The sequence below is a fragment of the Patella vulgata genome, chromosome 4, assembly GCF_932274485.2.
Source record: "Patella vulgata chromosome 4, xgPatVulg1.2, whole genome shotgun sequence".
In the NCBI taxonomy this organism is placed as follows: domain Eukaryota; kingdom Metazoa; phylum Mollusca; class Gastropoda; family Patellidae; genus Patella; species Patella vulgata.
In genome coordinates, this window is record NC_065882.2 from 48,485,958 (window position 1) to 48,503,229 (window position 17,272).

A 17,272-nucleotide genomic window follows, 5' to 3' on the forward strand; every position below is an offset into this window, starting at 1 on the left:
ACCAAATAAATAGGCAAAGGGTGGATTGGACCCCAGTTGAGTCCAATATGGCCGCTCCGCATTAATTTGTCTATTTTAAACTTTAGGGTACAGTTAGAATTCTAATAATTATATACGGCGGCCATGTTGGACTCAACTTGGGTCCAATTTACCGCTGAACCAAATAAATACATAGGCGTGACCTATCCAAACCGCGTGATTTGTGACACCGGGCTCACTACGCCAAGATTATCAGATTATCAGACCTATAAGCTTAATTGTGAAATAACCCCTCGAAAAATTATTTTTCAAAATTAAAAATTATTTTTCCAAATTAAAAATTATTTTTCCAAATTAAAAATTATTTTTCCAAATTAAAAAATAAAAAACAAAAAAGGAAATAAAAAATTACAAAAATATATAACAGTTATTCTACAAAATCGAAAATTAAAATTAAAATGAGAAATTATTTTTCAAAATTAAAAATAAAAATAGGAATTAAAAAAACAAAAACAAAAATAATTCGTATTTGAGCTTCCGTAACATGTTACAACCATATACTTATAGTCACCAGTCGTTAGTGTCATCGTTATACAGCTTATAGTTTACTACCGGTCACAAACAGACTTCACCATTGTTTAAAACAATTTCACATTCACTCTATAAAATAACAAAAAATGTAATAATATGTGATATGATATTTATGTTGCATGTGAGTGTGATATTTCAAGCTCAAGCTTTGCCCTTGTTTTAGGTTAACTCATAATACAACACTTATCCATGGTTCACCTAAGTCAACATGTAACACCACAATTAAAGTATATAAGGTAGATCTAAATAAATTTAACAAAAGTTTATAATGTACACAAAGGATTAATTCACAATGGGGTTTTAACGTCCTACTTTTCTGCAACCACCGGGATAATGAAGACGAGATAGAGCAATTTTATTTTATCGTAATAACCATGTCGATTGGTAGTTGAATACTATATTTTGTTTCAGTCACGGTGATAACGTTTGACCTTTTCTGGCAAATTATATACTTTCCGAGATTATCTATACAAGAACAATTTAATTGATAATGTAATTTTCCACATGAAGACATTGTCATTTTAACACCATTACAAACGATAACCGGGGAATGGATATATACTAATACAATTCCCGTATTCATTTTGTTTGGGTGTTATCAAATCTAAATGTATACCAACGCATGTCGCGGTTAAACTACCCATTTTAAATACATTGTAGTTTATTTTGCCCAGGTGCAGATACTGCAAACCTATTCATTTATTTATTAATTAGCCTAATCAAAGTCGCGGATTGATAGGTGGCGCTGATCTGTTAGTATTGGTTATAAATGCACTAGCCTTAAAGTTACAATTTCATATTTTCTAAGAAAGTCAAAACATAATTATTTATATGTCTTTTGCTCAATAGGTTATTAACTCACTATTATACCACTGACACAGGGAATAATAACACAATTACTTCCCTTGTTTTCCTATTGCCTCCATGCATTAGCTACCTTCAAACGTTGGAATTTGAAGTTGAAAATGATATTTTTGCCAATTTCTCAGCTGGCAATAGTGAATTATAGGATTAATAGGATTATTCGCTAACAAGGTAGGACGGTTTATGGATACCATCTATTTTAAGGCTTTATTTTAATAAATTTTAAAAATATGAAATTGTAGCTTTAAACCAGGGGCTAAAACAATTTTTATTTTTATCAAAACGACCATTATAACTTTATAGTCATATCATAATGGATATTTAAATATTTAAAACGACCAGTTAAACGAATACAGTCGTTATTGCAGCAAACGTACATTATATGATATCCAGCGCCGGATTTACCGGATTAGGGCCCCAAGATCTAGGGAGCCTTCAGCCAAGGTGTATAATATTTCTGACACTGTCATAAACATTTCTTACACGCACTGAAGTTTTTGAACCTTGTCATAATCATCGACTTTGCTCAGTTGTTTTAAAACACAGGTTCCTGTCACAATTCTACTAATATATTACTGTCGACATCATTCATCAACAAAAGTTGGTGACTTCGTTCGCTTCCATTTGCTTATTTATAAAATCACATGACACATTTCTTTTATCGTGTAATGTTATTTCCAATGGGAACGAGTTGACACCTGTTGCAAGACCGCTCATGTCGACTGCAACTAGTTGCAGAAAGTTGAACATGTGCAACTGACGGCAAAGAGTTGTAATCGGAGCCCAGGTCGACACTTTTCAGTTGCATTCAGTTGAAACGCCGGTTGCTTGCAGTTGCTTGCAGTTGCAAGATCGACATAAGCATTAGCCCCACCCCACCCTTAGCCTTAAGACGTAAACGAGCATGTCTGGGGCGAGCATGGTGAATCAAGTGTGACGTCCACCAGTTGTACGACACTGTGCATTCAGCCATTATTGTGTACTAATGGTTTATGGTACAGACATCATATATATACTCTTTAAAAAAAGTAGGGGATACTCAGAAACAATACAAAACTGCGGTAATGCACTGCTGTTTTTATTAGAGGTAACCAGTGTATGTTATTAACAGGTCAATTGCCTACACATGAACATAAACAGTTCATATGGGCGGCTTATCTGACGGCCCCATTTCACTCGCAAAGAGATACACTGTCAAAAGTGAAAATGGACGTTTTTTATGTTTTTCTTAATAATGAGTATAATTACTCCACCAATCCTCAGACATTCAGCAATTCGTCGTGGTATGCTCCTAATCAACCGTCCAGTCACGATTTGGAGCAATCTGACCCATTCCTCTTGCAGTGCCACGGCCAATTCTTGCAGTGTTGTCGGTTGACGTTGACGTAGACGAACACGTCTCCCGATCATGCCCCAGACATGCTCTATAGGGGAAAGGTCAGGACTCATGGCAGCCAAGGAATATGGACAATATGGTAACGCTGGAGGTAGTCATTCACAACACGAGCCCGGTGGGCACGAGCATTATCATCTTGAAAGATGAAACGTCGACCTGCACGTTAAGCAAAGGGCAGAGCTATCGGTGCCAGGGTGTGGTCACGGTAGTACATACCAGTGTACCTTTCTTGAACAATATGCAAATCCGTTCTGCCAGTCATGTTGATTCCTCCCCACACCATAACAGACCCACGCCCGAATCTGTCATGCTGTCTGGCGTTAACGTTAGCATGACGCTCATTTACACGCCTCCAAACGCGAGCATGCCTATCGGTGAAATCCTGAGTAAATCTGAACTCATCTGAGAACATTACACGCGCCCATCGACGATTACCCCAATTTCTACCCTGCCTACACCATTGACGTTGTTTGCCATGTGCTGGCGCGGTCGTCACGCATGCAAATGGGCTGCATGTAGCCGATTTCTATTTGTTTGGGGTGTAACTCGAATTCCTGTAACTTGGTACAAGTTTACAGAAAGCTGATTGGCCGTTTGTCCTCGATTTCGCAGGACCTGTGTACGAATGTATCGATCCTGGGCTTGTGTAGTGGCTCTAAGACGACCTGAACGAGGTCTATCATCAACATTGTGTGTTTGTTGGTACCGGTTCCACAGTCTGCTGATCACAGACTGTGACACATTAAGCATGTTGGCTACTGCTCGCTGTGTAGAACCCATTTGGAGCGTGCCAATAGTAAATATACGTTCATCATGTTGAAGACGTCTCATTGCAAATTAAACGTAACACACTAAAGCAAAGATACGCTAAACAGTAAATCTTATGCGAGAACCGATAGGAAAGCAAACATGGATAGGATAAACCAGCACGCGGCAGTTTTCATCAACCCTTCCTTGAAGTGTCAAATTTGACAATGAACACCTTAGCTCATTGGTTCGGTTGGGGCGATAAGTTCTTCATCTGTGAACATACTCTCAAAGCATATCAAGTGTCCATGACTATTTATCATATCACAACCTGATAGGTATTTGCATCTGAATATTCCCTACTTTTTTGAAGAGTATATATATATACGCTAAATGTACATTAGACTATTGTTTATGGTCACAGCTGATAATTACATACAAATTTGAACATTGTTTGGCCGTTTTGATCAGGTCTAGTTTATATCGTCTGGAGAGGATGTGTCGAATATTTTAATTCCTCACATCATTATTATTATCTGTACTGATATTTGTGACTTCAGTTTGCCTGTTCAGAGTTGGCGGTTACTAGGGCTGTCCAGAGGCTGAAATTTAGTGTATAGGGAGGGATAGCTCGGACCGGGGAGTAACATGGGCCAGGTGGCGTTGGACTACCGTTTCCGGTTTTGGGGTAATACTACTTTTAAGCCGTGCAGCGCCGGGTCATCCGCTAGTATAGTATATTATATTAGATTATTTTTGGACTGATATTTCTTTTAGATATTCAAATTTGACAAGATCTTTAGTTGGTTGGGGTTTCAAGGTATAATTAGTAAAATTGATTTTCTCTAATTATAAACCATTAATGATCACTCTATAGATTTAGCATTTAGATTCAGGTTTCAGTTAAAAGGTTATAAAGATTTTAATCGGAATAAACTAATTAAAATCGATTATTTCAGAATGGCTAACTGGTGGAATACAGTTTTGTTTACTCAACGGCCATTTACTACATCCCTTTTCTATATTTGCATATATTAATTATAATACACCCCTGCAATAAACAGGGGCATACATAAAGATTTTGTTTGGGAGGGTGTTAAGCAAAAATGCGACCGACTGATGCACATGTCCCTAATACGAGTGACGCAGTCAGGGACCGAGCACCACAGATGATAGTTTTCTATGAGCCAGTAGCTGATCTGGAAGCTGGGAATAAGGGGTGGGGTGGGGCGGTTCCAAATCTAGGGCGCCATCAACAATCACACCCCACAATGAATGTCAACAAAATACTGGCTATAACACTGGGCGTCCCGGTAGAACATAGATTATATTGCCTATAGTTCTTCGCCGATCGTTATCTCGTCGGAAAGCAGTTTTATTCAAGTTGACATAAAGTATATGTCATATAATATGATGATTGTTATTGATTTTGTAATTAGATTTATGTGAACCTTAGGGGCAGTAGCTATAACAATGAGCAACCTGAGAAAATTTTGAAAAATTGAACCAATATCCTGGCACTTGAGGTCATTGCTGGGAGCAAATTCTTGTGAACAAGAGAACCAGAAATAGGAGTCAATAGGACAGAATCTCGAAATCTGCCCCTGTCAATTCCGCTTGTTTTGCCAGAGTTGTCAGAACATTTTTACAGTCTGGCGCCCCACGCACCAGCGGTACTACTAACTTGGCAGTTCACTATAACCGTGAATATGACAGTGCTGGGGCAGTATAAGACCATAGAGGAGTGGAAAAATGATGCCATAATGGAATCTAGCGGCACAAGCGCAAAAAATTTCAGATATGTAACTGACCTTTTAATTTTTAGGGACTGGGCCTGAAAAATTATAGTCAATATCATGACAAATGGGATCAAATTCTAAATGGGGCATAATCTTGAGGCCTGTTTTGTGAGAGTAGAAATAACAATTCCAAAGTCTGTCGCCCCACTCACTAGTGGTACTACTAACTGGGCGATTCATTGGAACTGTGAATATGATAGTAATGAGATTGTATAAGACAGAGGAGTTGAAGAATAATGACAATAGAATTGAGCGCCGTAGGCGCGAGAAAAAATTAGGTTATGTAACTGAGCTTGGGTCTGAGGGGACTTTGTCTCACGGGGGCGCTTACTTGGTCTCTGAAATGCTATTTACGGGACTTCGGGATCTGGGGAAAGGTTTTGCGACCGACAATTTTTCTCGCTGGGGGGAAATTATTTTACTTAAAGCAACTCAAAACAGAATAAGGGTAAAAGACATTTTTTCAAATATGATAAGTTGACAAGGTTATTTTATACTAAGGTTTTGGGTGAGTAGCGTGACGTATGCAATTTAGGTGCACGGATTCACGCAAAGACATAAAATTTGGGATTTTTCCTTCTATTTTGGCATTGTTTGTATTAATTCAGTGAGCACTTATTTTGAGATCGACTGCACTTATTTTGCGACCGACTGCATTTATTTTGCGACCGACTATTTTTTTCGCTGGGGTAGGTCAACCCACCCCCCCACATTTACGCCCTGGCAATAAACCATCTCTATGAAACATCCGTATGCGGTAACTAATATGGCAACGCCAGACATGCGCCCATCGGAAAAATTTATCGATCAATCACAATTGAGAAATTTGGGGAGGGATATGGTGGCTTTCGCTATGATTCAGGAATATAACAATTTTTTTTTTAAAAGACATAAATAAAACGAAATGAAAATGAAAAACAAAGTCAAAATCAAAAGTAAAATAGTACTGAAGCGTATGTACATAAGCGTATAGGGCTCATGCAAATTTTTTTAGAAGATCTCGAGGTCCTGCGATCTTGTGATACTTTCTCGAAATACCGTGATCACATGATATTTTCTCAAGATCCCAATTTATTGTTCTCGATATCCCCTAATAATTTTCCAGAGATGCTTCATCCTATGTTAAAGATCTCGAAAATTCGAGTTAATGCTCTCGAGATATTGACATACTGTGTAAATTTCTCAAAACTCGCGTTAATATTATCGAGATCTTGACAACATATGATAATGTCCCCATATCTACAGTTTTCCCGAAACGGCATCATAGTGTCTTCACGTTGTGGAGCACGCGTGGACCCAATGCTCAAACAAAATTTGAATAAAGTCCCTAAAAATTAAAAGAAATACTTTAGATTTGTTAAAAAGGAAAACTATCAACTGATCAACGAATAAACGATAGGGTTCATTCATTCTCTTATCGTCCCATTTTGAAACAAAAAATACTCCCAAAACTCGAGGTGTTAACAGGAAAACTTATTATAGTGAGAACCGCCAACTCTTTATCTAATCTCCCATAATGTATCTTTAATATGTGTCATATATTTATTCAGTCTTAAGACCAACTAGAAATCAGCCAGTTTGGGAATGTGACCTCAAAGGTTTGTTGAAGAGAATCCTGTCATCATCCTCTCAAAGACAATAAATTGTAGCCCAATTATTATCTATTCAGATGGTGTATTGTATAAGTGTCATATTACACTGCTCTATATTTAGAATGTAAAACTAAAGCTAGATGGGTTTGGAATCAGATTCTATGAAATTTGAATAAGAGAATAAGAAAAACTAATCAAATTAAACACAGAAATAAACAAATTTAATAACAATTTAATAAAATAAAAAAAAATGATTCAAATATTACATAATGTAATAATAAGCTTATTAATTTGATGTAATATCTACAGCAGCTTGTCTAAGCAAGGGTATAAAATATCTTACATTATTTTACTCATATACTTTGATATTGACCAATTTGATGTTAACCAATTAAATGATTTTGGAACTTTTTCTTGTGGAGATAAATATTCATAAGTAAAACAAGGGTTGTTGAGCACATTACGATTGTATAACTCTTGCCAATTATATATTGATTTCTATAGAAAGGGGTCAATATCGAAATATTAATGGCCTATTGATCCATCGTACAATACTATTTACGAACTTATCAATTATCAGTAAAAGAAAATTTGATCCAAAATTATCTATTTTGGTGCAAAAATATGAACATTTACTGATTATTTACATACAGGGAAAAGGTCACCCCAAAACAATCTACATGTATTTGTTATTTAAAGGAGCTAAATCGCTAATATTTAGGACCTAGAAATTGACACAAATGGTTCGCAACACAAATAATAATGTAATATGAATGTACATAAACTGATTTAGTATTTATTGCGCATGCTCTCCAGATAGGAATATGACGTAACCGTTTGAGTTACTTGTGGAATATATCTAGCCCCGTTCTTCGAGTCCCTTGTTATAAATGGCACTTAAAGGCATTCGTGAACCAATGGTAAAATGTTTATTTTGTCTTACAATTTTATGGAAGCCTATAACTACCATTCATAATTTCTACTTTTCGCCCCTTCAAAAGTCGAAAAGTGACCTTGAAAGTAGAGACTACATCAACTTCCGAGGCGAAAAGACAACAGTACGACAGCAAGCCAACATCAAAGGTCGCTAATATCGCCATCAATACTAGACTTTATAAACTATTTTGTTAACGCGAATTTATTGTCAATGCCAACAAAACAGTACACCTTTAATAACGTATTATAACAATATTACTTATATTCTCTGTCACCACAGAGTTCTTGATGTGGAAATTTACACGGAAATATTTATTTATGGGATGTAAATTACATCCTGCTTATTGTTGATATATAAGCAGGATGTAATTTAGATAAGAAAGATATGATATCATATCCCTAGCCATAAATATAAATATTTCCGTGTAAATTTCCACATCAAGAACTCCTAGTATTATTCTTACAATTTCTCGTACAATAGGGGCCACAAGGCAAGAAGTTAGTCCTGATATACGCGAACATCAAACCGAGATCTTTGATACATAAACATATAATATTAAGTTTTTTTCAAAACCGGATACAAATCGTTAGAGGGACCACAGCCTTCGATCCGATTATCACGAAATTCAAACCCAGGGTGTAACGGTGTATATTTAAACGGTTTTTAAAATCGGGTATAAACTGTAATTTTTGGTACACCCAGGGTCCATAATCTAGGAGGTTACGGACCGATATGTGCGAATATGGAAAGAAACAAAAATCCGTGGAATATAGACATATATTTTAAGTTTGATCAAAATCGGATAAAAAAATTGTGACTTCTACAGTGTCCACAACCTTGGTATTATATACTTTTACACTATTTGCGAACGAGGAGCGGGCAGTTTCGATCCGATTTTCATGAAATTCGAACTCAACCATCATTAGGGTGGAATGGTGATATGTTAGAACAGCTTTTAATATTGGATAAAATGCCAATATCGAAAGGAACCGCGTGTCCACAAATAAATTGTGGGCTGACAGAGGCAACTCAATACACGTCCACTTGAAACTATGGGCGTACAAAAATAGCTCAGCATGATAAAACTTGGTTTTTGGAAGACTAAACAACTGATATCAAAGACTTTATATAAAATGAGATTTTTATTTTAGAAATTAAAATGTTAAGTTATTTGATACTGCAACTGGCCGGTTCATAGTTGTCAACGCTTATGTAATTTATATTAGGGCAATGCTACTCAAGACAGACATGTTGTTTAGATCAGCATACCAAGCAATTAAAATCAGTGAACCGGACCAAACCCAAACATCCAAAATTTAGCACTTTTTCCTAGATAGTCCTAGCACTGTATTCCCGGATTTCGGCGGGGGGCGTCAGCCTCACTGTTGGCTTGTTTAACTTTGGAGGGAGCCACGGTGGATCAGTGAGTAAGGCGTTAGCTCGCTAACCTGGAGGTTTCGTGTTCGATCCCTGCGTTGTCCGAGAAGTTTATCGGGACTTCCAGGCGTGGTCACCCCCCCCCCCCCTTGTCAATGTTGCAGGACAGAGGTATACTTGTTCAGATGGGACGAAGAACACATTCACATTGGCGTGCACGTAAAATTTCCCTCATAGCACACTATATGACGTATGCCCGTCTTCATTAGACCAATCATTAGCCCAGTCAGTTATCTTTGGCTGTCGTACAATTTTGGATATGAACTTTCTCGGTCAAGGCAGGGATTGGACACGGGAACTCTAGGTTAACGACCTAACCCCTTACTCGCTGAGTCACCGTGGCTGTCCGATTTAGTGAGGCCTATATACCACAAGCAACTATTGTTAAAGGGACAATAACACTCTTGCTGGCTTGAAAGCTCCAGAAAATAAATAATATCTCTATCTAAGTACTAGATGTTTAAGTGTCCTACCTGTTGTCTAAATTATCCATTACATCCTATTTTACTTGTCCAAAGGGTTCGAAAATATTTTTAAATCGAAGTTTCATTTGAAAAGGTTTACGTAAGACGTTTCAAACCATTATGTTGGATTTTTCAAAATTTTTAAATAAGGTGTGTTAAGATGAAATTTGTATCGTCAATTACTTGGAATATTGTAAAATAGTACAATTTGTTGACCAGAATAAAGATTGGGACGTATTATTCAGTTACAACAAGAGTGGTATTGAACCTTTAAGCGGTGGACACACTAGCTGTAGGCGAATCATTTGGTCAAGTCGTTGGATCAATCGGTCGAATCAATCGACGCCGAATTGCAGCTGATTAATTTGGCCGAATGAGTGGACACTATAGGCGATTCCTTCGGCCGATTCACCAGTCATTTGCATCTCCTATCACGCCACATGATTAAGCATGACAGCGACCATGTCTGCAAACAATCACGTAATCATGGCTAATGAATACTACAGTTGGGGGAATGCTTCGCCGAAGCGGACACACCAGGCGAATATAACTTTCATTCGGTCTGATACACTGAAAAAAAACTTGTGTTGAAACAACACAAACTTGTGTTGTTTTCAACACAAGTAAGGTGTCTCTATTTAACAACACAAACTTGTGTTGAAACAACACAAAACTTGTGTTAAATGTTGAAACAACACAAAACTTGTGTTAAATGTTGAAACAACACAAAACTTGTGTTAAATTTATCAAACAACACAAACTTGTGTTGAAACTTGTGTGAAAATCTACACAATACTTGTGTTGAAATTTTTGAAACTTGTGTTGAAATTTTTGAAACTTGTGTTGAAATTTCTGAAACTTGTGTTAAAATTTCTGAAACTTGTGTTGAAATTTCTGAAACTTGTGTGGTTTCATACAAACTTGTGTATAACCATCCACAAAAACTTGTGTTGTGTTTTTCCCCAATTTATATACAGTATAGCAACCTTTTTATGCAGGACCCATCTCTTTGCTCTGTTAGACCTGTAAAGTTTGATAAAAGAAGGAAACAAAATTTGTTTTTGTTTTTGTAAGATTATTATTTATTCATAAAATCATAGGAAAAGGTAAATTAATACATCAAAACTAAATAGATATTTGAAATTTTAACAGAAAAACAGAGAATTCTAATACTTATTATATTGTGTTATATATAATGCCCCCCCCCCCCACACACACACACACACACCCCACAAGTCATAAGCCACAGTGGTTCAGTGAGTATAAGGTGTTGGCCGAGAAATTTCAACTGGATTTTCCGGCATAGTTCCCACTTGTCAGTAGTCTTGGATATGGCAAGGGATAATTGGGTACAAGCCCGGAATCGAAAGAGAGCGAGAGAGAAATGGGGTTTAACGTCCACTTGACACAAACTAGGTCATTTCGGGATTAACATATGGTTTAATTTTATTTCAATAATTCGTTGCGCATAGGGGTCTTTAGCAGTGGGAGGAAACAGTAGGTCCCGTAGAAAACCCACAAGATTGGACAGGCGACCCTACTCCTTGTCACGTACAACCGGGGATTCGAAACCACGCCAGTTGACTCAATGACAGGCCGTATGATACCGCACGCACATGCTTACCATTCGGCCATCCACCACCCCCTCCCCCATTCCCGGAATCGAAACCATCCCCACTGCGTTCACTTAGAAGAAGCCTTGACAATTGAATTATTTGACTCAATGACAGACTTCCTGATCAAATGTGTGCGTGTTAATCATTGCCCCCCCCCCCCGGGTTCCCATTAAAGAACCCTTGACAGTTGAAATATTTGATATAAGAGTAGGGTGTAGGGCAGAATCACTCTAAGAACACAGAAAAGTAGGATACTAAACCGTATTTCATTTCATAAGCAAGGGAAAGTCACCTTCTTGTTAAACCGTTGAAAGATTTAAAGTTTGGATTAATGTTAAGAGAGTGTGGGTCAAAGATGCCGCTGGCAGAGTGTGTATAGGGTGTTAAAGTTTAAAAGTTATTCCCTACAAGGTGGTTCTACGGTTCTTACCATAGAATTCAGCTGTGAAATAACACAGTTTCTTTCATTATGTGTACAACAATAAAACTAGTTCAATTGCAAGTTGTCTAAACCACGGTGCTGTGATGTATGCATCTAAATGTTTCGACGACCCACCAATCAGTAGTTGCATGATGATTAAATTTATCGGACATGGAATGTGAAAATGCTTTGGAACTTTCAACTGTAACACGTTGCAATAATTACTCAATATAAGCCAAAAGGATCCGCCTTGTTCATTTATAGTCCGGCCCTTTCTTCAGTATTAAAATATAAAATTGAACACAAAGTATATTTAGTAATCCGTATTGTAGTAATGGCAATCACGGCTTGTGTTTTTTTGTTTTGTTTTTTGTTGTTTGTTTTTTTTTGCAAAATATAAAATAATTACGATGTCGTTTAACACTCATTGTAGTAATGGCAATCACGGCTTGTGTTTTTTTGTTTTGTTTTTTGTTGTTTGTTTTTTTTTGCAAAATATAAAATAATTACGATGTCGTTTAACACTCACAATAACATATTTGGTTACCGGCCATTCAGCCATTCAGGTCGTACATGTGTCAAGTATACAGTCATATATACAAACGCCTAACTATAGAAGCCTACCATTCTTAATTTCTACTTTTCGCCCTCTAAAACACGAAAGTCGAAAAGTAGCAGTTACGACAAAATGTGAGGCGACAGCAACGCTATACAAGCCAAAATCGACTCGAAAATAGGAAATCAAGAAATAATACACTGCGATAATAGCGCCCCTCGTTTTTTTTCCTAATTTCTTATTTTCGACTTGCATTTTGGCTTGTATACCGTCTTGTTGACTTTCGACTTAGTCATATTTTTGTATTTATTGATGTCAGTAAGATGTTACTATGGAGAACGTAAATTTCAGATTATACATTCCAGACTTCGTAATAATTGTAAAAGTGCTCTAAACTTCCATAGATTTTTAATGCATATTTCACATAACCCGACATGCAGTTGTGGTCATACTCAAGAAGACAGCGACCATTATTTTCTGCACTGCCCAAATTATTCGTCTCAGCGTATCTCAACATTAAATACCCTCCCATTTAAATCCATAAATACAAAAGCGTTCCTATATGGCGATACCAACGAAAGTAACCCGTTCAACAAAGTGAGTTTTAGTAAAGTTCACAAGTATTTAAAACTAAACAAGCGCTTTGAATAGATAAGGTAATTGTCAGGCGACGATGATTGGTGTTAAATAGTGATGATGACGATGACGATGATGATGACCATGAAGATGATTTATTTATATATTTATTTATATACTAGAAGAATGCCCGGCTTCGCTCGGGGGTCATAACTCCGAAACCGGAAGTGGTAGACTAACGCCAACTGGCATATGTTACTCCCCGGTCCGAGCTACCCCTATACCCCAAATTTCAGACTCGGAAATGACAACGTGAATGATGGATCAGTCGAACGACAGAGTGAATGACAGGAGTTTTCCAGTCGAATAATAAAGATAATGGCAACTCTGGTCATAGCATATCTGTTTATAATATATTTCATATAAATGTTTATACACGTATTTGAAAAATACATTTAGGTCTACGTGTAATGTTGAATGTATAAATTCGGAAATGTTTTGATCTCTTGAACTGTATTATTTAAAATACACGATTAACGTATTAAATTGTAAATAATGAATCAAGCCAAGAAATGTATTAAATGTTTTATTGAATTGGAATAGAAACTGAAAACAGATTAACATCCTGTGTGAGATATTTCATTCAAATATTGTGAAAGGGTTGGTAATAAAATTAAAATTGTCATTGTGTCATTTTAATAACATTGAATCGTCCTATTCTGTTACGTAGTCGTCTCAACATATTGTTGTCATGGGTTACTTCTGCTAAACAACTCAATAGAAACGAGAAAAGTATTATAAACGAAATTATGTCTAAAGAGTTCTTCATGACATGTATTGACTGTAAGACACAAAGCGTACAGGATCTAAGTGTGATGTTAAAGGTCAACACGCAAATATTGAAATTGGGTATGTTCGTGGATTGACTTATAGAATGTTGTTAATATTTCCATTTAAATAAATACAAAAAGCAATTCGAAAAATAAACTATAAGTAAAGGAACCATCTCAGTGAATAAAGCTATTAATATGCCGTTAACCCGTGAGGCAAACCGAATGATGTTTTATAGTAAATTAGACGAATAAAACATATAACGTTGCCATCTCGACCCTGATGCCCATGAACACAAATGACGAGTTTAAGACAAACCAATTGCGGAATGGAATTGATTAATGCAATATATATTTTATTATGTATTGACAATACTTTTCTGGTTAGATTTTAGCCTTAACACGACATGTGTGTTGGTGACAATTTTGGCAGTCATATCTGAATGACTCAAAAACTGTTTATATTTCTTTAACTTTTGGTATACCTAAATTCGGGCTATTATTTATGGTAGAAAGATATAATAAAATGACCTAAAGCTTTAAAACATATTTTTAAATATGTTGAGGCACCCTAAATTGAATTTGAAGCACCAGGGATAAATAAATAAAAATAGCTATAATGCATGATTTTATTGTAACTAGTGAACTGATAAATATTGTACAATTTATCTAAAGAGTACATTTATGAAAACGTGGTACTTTTCTGATATCTAGTTAAATTAACACTTACCCAGATCTTGGCATAAGCATGTCTTAAAATGATCACGGCTAAAACACTTCCGTGCGAATCAAGAATTCTTTATGTAAGAATAGAGCTTTATAAGACCGTAAATGCACCACACATTATGTCTCCATAAGATGGTAGCTATAATCTTTCAATCCAATCCCCTAATTAAGTATACCCCCACCCAATCATAAAAAAATAATAACATAGCAAAACGGTGTTTAATTCTGATCATCTAAATTATCAAACGATATTCGCCGAAGTAGTAACTGAGAAGGGCGTGTTTTAAGATATACATAATGTATCTTACTATTTTTCGCTTATATAATTTGATTTTCAAATACAAACCATTAATATTTATCTTAGCATTAAAACAATCAACCATTTGTGGTTATATTGAAATCTGTAAAAGACGCATTCTTTTTGAATATATTTTTAAAAAATAATAAATGGAAAAAAACATATTATTAACGCTTTTTCAACAAGCAATTGTTATACTCTTAATGATTTGTAGAGCGTCAAATCACAATGTTATTGTACTGTTTTAAATTGTAGATTTTATTCATTCATGTAAAACATTTATTACAATTTTATAATAAAATGTATAAAACACTGAGTTCGAGATTCAAATCACAAATCCATCCAAGCTAGGATACCGCAAATCCGAATATTTTTGTTTATAAAATATTTACTTTCCATTCAATAAATATTCCAGTCATCTAGTTTTGGATTTGGGGAAATTTATTCTCCTTTTCCCATATATACAGATTGCCGTATTATTTAATAATCAAACCAAACAGCATGTAATCAAAGAACGCTTGTATCCGCCATATGTAATATTGTCACGTGACATTGTTATGTTTTGTTTCGCTCGGGAAGCGTTTATTATACATAATAGAACTCCAGTGTAGTAAGCCATAACTATGAACAATATCATGTCCCAAATAAATAATCTAATTTGTAGATCTGCAATTGGTCACATGATGGTCCGAACATTATTTGTATGGCTCTATTTGTCGACAGCAAATACCGCTAATAATTATCTTGGATAAAATACCTCGTTTAGTAAACGAGGCAATTTTACCCAGCCTCGTTCTGAACAAAATACCTCGTTCCAAAAACAGGGCAATTTAAAAAAAAAAACACGTTTTGGAACTCCAGAGAAACGAGGTATTTTTTTTACCTCGTTACAACGAGGCAAAATCGGGGCAAAAATTTTGACACAGAGAAACAATATCGATGCTAAATTACATACATGGTATTATTTTTTTTATATAAATATTCACAAACCTGCGGTCTTGTATTCTATGTGACCATTAGCTTACATTTGTCAAACATATCACTGCTCCAAAATCATTTCAGCACGTTGTTAAATGTTAAATTAATTGTGTGAAATCACTTCATTTAATGTCCGCTTCCACCGAGATGATATCGCAGACAAAATGTAGCCTATAGTACGTTGATTTTATCAACCAATCACATTCAATAACAGTTTTACTTATTTTCTTGTCAACGCATTTGGAGTCAATTGTTAAAATCACACCGGGCATGAGCGCTCAACAGGCCTTTGATCTACCAGTTTATTGGGCCCAACTTTATTTTAACTACAGACATCTTAACACCAATTAGCATTCAAGTCTGTCTGGCTATATTGTCTGAGTAAAAAATACCTTTCTCTTACTTGTGGACCCCCGGATTAAGACTTTGTATGGAGTTCAAATTTAAAAAAAAAAATATTTGTTGACGGTACACATTACTTGTGTTAATTATATGGAAAAAACACAAGATTTGTGTTAATGCATTAAAAAGAACACAAGTTTGTGTTAATGCAATGCAAAACAACACATAACTTGTGTAGAATAATTTTCACACAAGTACTTGTGTTGAGATCCAACACAAGTTTTTTTTCAGTGTATATCAAACGTGTTTGATTCGGGCGAATAGAAATTCGACCGAATGACACTGGACCTAGGCGAATTTCGATGTCGTTTGATTCGGTCGAATGATTCGACTAGTGTGTCCACCGCTAAAGTAGATACAACATGTAAACCTGCTGCGTTTCATAACCAAGGCTACACTCATGCCAAAGATAAATGAAATTCAATGGGGTTTAACGTCCCACTGTTTTACATTTTAAATTATTTTTAAAAATGATTTTAGTTTTCATTTGTGTTTTGATTTTAATTTACATTTTGGATTTACTTTTTACTTTTGATTTTTGGGGAAGGCGGGGGGAGGTGTGTGTGTGGGGGGGGGGGGATTTCCTACACTCCCAGTCCCCATGTCTCAGAATTTTTCAAAGCAGTTATCTTTCGTGATAATATGGGTCAAAAGGTACACTCTCGGTGGATTGTCGAATCGAGCTTGGGTTTCATAAATATCAACATGTTTTATTATAAAATCAGCTATCTTCACTCGAAGTCGCAAATATAGACCTCCCGTAAAAAAGACTTTGCCGATTATCGAAAACACTCTTAAGGACTGTCTAGACGAAGTTATTCCAGTTTTTACCAATATTATTAATTCTTGTATATCATCCTCTACTATTCCCAACAATTTCAAACAAGCTTATGTTACCCCTTTAATTAAAAAGTCTACACTGGATCCTAATGTTTTTAAAAATTACAGACTTGTCTCAAACTTAAGTTTTATTTATAAAATATTGGAGAAATGTATTGCTTCTCAGATAAAGGCCCATCTAGATGATAACTGTTTTTATGAACCATTTCAAAGTGCTTATAAA

The 17,272-nt window shown here is 35.8% G+C and overlaps 2 protein-coding genes across 2 annotated transcripts in view; one reads left to right on the forward strand and one right to left on the reverse strand.

Annotated features, from left to right (window-relative positions):
* Positions 1–14,861, reverse strand: part of LOC126819048 (threonylcarbamoyladenosine tRNA methylthiotransferase) — a 33,667-nt gene extending 18,806 nt beyond the window's left edge. Inside the window, exon 1 of the mRNA XM_050546862.2 lies at positions 14,536–14,861. The gene's annotated coding sequence lies outside the window, so the exon portion shown is untranslated. The remainder of the gene's footprint in view (positions 1–14,535) is intronic.
* Positions 1,480–17,272, forward strand: part of LOC126819050 (uncharacterized) — a 66,266-nt gene continuing 50,473 nt past the window's right edge. Inside the window, exon 1 of the mRNA XM_050546865.2 lies at positions 1,480–1,605. The gene's annotated coding sequence lies outside the window, so the exon portion shown is untranslated. The remainder of the gene's footprint in view (positions 1,606–17,272) is intronic.